This window comes from Atta colombica, unplaced genomic scaffold (genome assembly GCF_001594045.1).
Source record: "Atta colombica isolate Treedump-2 unplaced genomic scaffold, Acol1.0 scaffold92, whole genome shotgun sequence".
Lineage (NCBI taxonomy): Eukaryota > Metazoa > Arthropoda > Insecta > Hymenoptera > Formicidae > Atta > Atta colombica.
The window spans coordinates 838,474-843,331 of record NW_017259586.1 but is presented as its reverse complement, the minus strand read 5'-3'; the positions used below and the strand labels follow the sequence as shown (position 1 = coordinate 843,331).

At 28.1% G+C, this 4,858-nt stretch overlaps 1 protein-coding gene across 1 annotated transcript in view; it reads left to right on the top strand.

Annotated features, from left to right (window-relative positions):
• Positions 1-3,123, top strand: part of LOC108693561 (glycine--tRNA ligase) — a 7,557-nt gene extending 4,434 nt beyond the window's left edge. The window contains exon 5 of the mRNA XM_018202569.1: positions 2,670-3,123. The gene's annotated coding sequence lies outside the window, so the exon portion shown is untranslated. The remainder of the gene's footprint in view (positions 1-2,669) is intronic.
• Positions 3,124-4,858: the final 1,735 nt, after the last annotated feature.

Here is a 4,858-nt window from a genome sequence, read left to right as displayed (position 1 = left end):
TATATATATATATATATTTTTTAAAGATTTTTTTTTGCTAAGTGCATAAAAAAGATGTTGTTTGTTCTTAATAAAAAACGGATCTGAAATAAATGTAATTAATCAAATATTTATTATAGTCATTATGCAAGACACACAAGGTAGATTAAAAGTGACTAAAATTGTCAACTCGATTATAGTGAAGAAAAAACTTGGCATGCCCGAGTCGTATTAAAACGCAATATTCTAGGATCAATATGTTTTCATAGTACGAAAATTATTTGCAATGCGAATTAAAAAGATTATTACATACAATATTCTACAAATATACATAATACATGAAAATAATAATTCAACAAAGAAGAGATGTTAATAATTGCTTACTAATCTTGTATATTCATTATCTATGTTTCTATATGTATAGTATATCTAAATATTGGATTGAGGAAGAAAGTTTCTTCGTATTTTTATGCAAAAGTTTTTCATTTATTGCGAAATTTTTGTTACAATTATATCATTCGCTAGAGCGAAATTGAATTAATTACATTTATTTCAGCTTTAAGAATCTATTTTTTAAACTGCGGTATGATGATTTTTATCGGAGTTACGAGCAATAAAGTCGGAATGCTCCTTTACTTTGCGAATAACTCAGAAACAAAAAATCATAGGAACAATCATTTAAAAAAAAAAAAGATTTTGTAAGGAAAGCTTCAAGCTTTCACGAGGTAGTCGAAAATTTTCGAAAATTTTTTTTGGTCACGTAAGAAATCTTCAAAATAAAAAAGAAAATTTATTATCTTTTCTAGCTCGTACTTTTTTATATGTAAAAATTACCAAACTCATATAAACTTAAAAAAATATAGTAACATTTCGAAAGATTTCAAACTTTAAAACCCTTTTTTTTATTTAAATTTCGTTCGTTAAATTTTTGACGAAGATATTATATATACAATTTTGAATTAAAAAATACAAAGAAACTTTCTCCTCAACTCAATATCAATATTATTATATATTATTTCTCCGTAATTATATCACATCTATTATTTATGAATATACTTCATGCCTCACAACTATGTCACTATATACATACATATATATTCTATTTAGACACATGTTTATTATTTTTAATTTATAATGCAAGTGCACTGTGTTGAGATAATATATTCGTAGAAGTGCACTCGGACACGTCAAGTTTTTTTCTTCACTATAATCCAGTTGATAATTTTAATCACTTTCAGTCTATCTTGTGTGTCTTTACGTAATGAAATATTTACAACATTAAGAATCTTTATTTTAGATCACGTATGTGAGAACACATCAATACTAGACATTTAAAATATCTATTACGGTCAAAGCTGGATCTTCATTGCTTTAAATAATTTAAATTTGAATTACTAATATATACTGTATATGTACTTGCATATATACTATATTGTAATCTTTTACAATATAGTATATATTTTTTTATGCACTTGGCATATATTTTTTCTTTTTTTAAAAAGGTTTTTTTAAAGATTTCACTGCTTTTTGTAAATTTTTGAAAATGTGATAATATAAAATAAATAAACATATTAGTCTAATGATTTTAATAATGTAGAATAAATATTGATCCTAATAAACAAATTGTTTTTTAATTATTTATTAATAATTTAACTATTTAGATTTGTTCTAAGAAAAATATGTATTTTCGCTCTTAATATTTCGAAGTCACTTACATATCTCAACTTTTAAATCATTTACGGATGTCTATTTTGTACCTTTAACTCGCAATAAATTTGCAATGTCCTTCGTTTATTTTTACTACTCTGAAGAATCGCGCACGCGCATTGTTAATTTATAAATATTATCATCAATACAAATTTTTAACGAGAGTATGGATTTAATATTATTTGTAATCTTTATAACTTCTTTCGATACCCGGCGTTGTCATCGTCGTCATTACTCATCGTCATTACCCAGCGTCATCATCGTTGTCCGGCGTCGTTGTTCTCATCCATCATCGTTGTTCTCGTCCGATGTTCTTATCCGATGTCGTTGTTCTCATCCGACGTCGTTGTTCTCGTATGTCGTTGTTCTTGTCTCGATGTCGTTGTTCTCGTCTTGATGTTGTTCTCGTCCAACATCGTTGTTTTCGTCCGATATCGTCGTTGTGTCGCCGTCGTTGTCATCTCTCTCTCTCTCTCTCTCTCTCTCTCTCTCTCTCTCTCTCACTCACTTATGTTCTTATGTATTTATATTTTTTTTTGTATTATGCATTCATATCATTTTCTAAGTAGTTTTTTATCGTTTACTTCTGCTTACTGATATTATATAGTAAAAGCATTTTACTATCAAAATATTTTTCATTACACGAAATAAGCAAATGTAAATATTGAGAAACAAATTTAAAATGTAATATATAATAAAATGACATGGTTAATAAATAATTTACATTATTCGCTGATTTTGAATTTATTCATCTCTTTAAAGTAACATCAACATATACATTTTTTTCTTATTTTAGATTCATTAATCTGTGATTGTTATAATCGTAATCATTTATTTTTTTTATTTTATAACCACATTGTTATCATTATATATTATTATCGAAATATCATCAGTCATGCTAATAACAATTTTATTATAATCATTATTTTACTGAATTATATAATAAATAAAAGTTGATTATTATCGTTTTAAATTTCTTTTAGTCTCTGGCACACTTTGACGGATGCAGTACGACGGTGACGAAGCAAACTCAGCAACCAGCGTCAGGTCGCTGCTTTGCCCAAAGGACTTATCTAAAGATGCAAATTTGGAAAAGTTAGAATAAGTTGAAAAATTTTAACCTCGAGTTTAAAGACATAGAATTCTTAAAAAATCATTCACACTTAAGGAATAATTACAGATAATAATTAAGCTACGTACCTAAGGAAAAATCACAAGAAAACATTCAATTTTCTATATTCCCTCAAATACCAACGAATGCAATCATATGTCGTACTTTCATAGCATCGCTGATTAGTCATTCCTTCAACTGCTAGAGACTTATAGCGCAATCTCAGATAGATAAGCGAAAATAAAAGATATTTGCTTTAGGGTATCCATTTTGCTCGGGCTTCCCCTACATAAGTAATAGTTATATATATAAAAATAATAGTTAACACGTAATTCAATCTTAAAATTAGAGTGTATTCTGAAGATTTTCTACGTATTTGAAGCTAGAAAATCCAATATCAAAGCGTTACATAGACAAACATGGAAATAATACGTAATTGAAACTATCCAGTCAGAAATAGTTCTTTGAAAAGACGTCATTTCGATGTCATTACAATGGAAAAGTTGTCGATTCGAAATTTCTTGCATCGAAATTTTAACATTTTCGACTGATAAAAAATTACGTATGTAGAGAGGCAATGAGAGTTTTACATTTTTAATATTTTTGGTATAAATTTGTGATACGTAATCTTATATTTTGAATATTTTCGTTCAAAGCTCGAATTTTTTTCAATTTCATTTCTATCTTAATACTTTTTGCACAGAATAATGAGATGAATCAATTAATCTAAAAAAAGTAGTTGCTTTTAAAAAAATGTGCAGTTGTAAACTGTTGCTTTTTTTTATAAAGCAATTATGTGTTTTGTTTTTTTACAAATGTTGATTTATATAATCTCATTATTCTGTGTAAAAAAATATTGTCTAAGGAAATTTTTGACCAGCATCTTATAATTTACAAAATATCACTACAGTTTCAGTCAATTTGATCAAAGTTATTTTTTCTATACGATTTGTAAGGGTTTTTTTTTAGACTTTAGCAAAGTCGTTCTTTATTATAATAATTTAAGGGATTAAAACAATGATTATACACGGCACCCTTATAATAATTTTAATTATGAAATTGCAATAGCTATTCCTTTGAAGAACGGAATGACTATGACACTGTCCAGTTTTATAATTATGTTATTAAACTCGATTAAGGATGTATAAATATAACCGTATAAATCCATGAAACAGTATTCTAATTGTATTTATCTTGCACGATCGCGTTTTGTATTCTAGCGTATATATTATCTAACCATGTGTACGACGATCGCGCATTCTTGTGCACTGCCATGTGTGTCAGATTGAAAAAGTTCGTGGGAGCGTGAAAGCAGAAGAAAGAGAGACCGCAGAAAGAACAGAGAGAGTTTCTCTTGGGTGCGGATCCAATTATCCACAGTGGCTCTTGAGAACGAGAAAGAGAGTCATGTCCTTAGTAGGAAGGACGGGAACATCGGGATTTTTCTCCTCTTCCTCTTTCTCGGCGTACCAACAATTCTCCACGCGAGGACGTGTCGAATCGATTCTCCGCGACTCGTTTACAAGTTGTTCTGCGAATGGCACTTCGTGAACTGCTGTGCGTTATCCCGCTTATTCGCGAATTCGCGTAGGCGACACACAAAATGCACCTTGCTTTATAGTATGATATTTTTGAATCGGTCACTCAGAGAAGCCGCAAATTTTTAAAAGTCGAGATAATGACGTAACGCCTTTTTGTTATCGTTAAAGAGTATTTTTAAAAATAATGATTCATTTACTATTATTTTGTATTCAATGAGATATTTACTAAAAGATGGAATTTTTCGTGAATTTGATATAACGCACGATCAAGTTTTTATTAAATTCTTAAATTTATAATTTAATTTAAAAAAATTAACAACATTAGCCAACTAAAAATTTTAAAATATTATTATAATCAATTCTTTTTATTTATATTACTTATTTACAAATTATTTTACGAAATTTTAATGCAGATATTTACTGTGAAAAGATTAAATTTCCAATTTTAAAAATATAATCTAAATATTGAATATTTGTGAGAGAGAGAGAGAGAGAGAGAGAGAGAGAGAGAGAGAGAGAG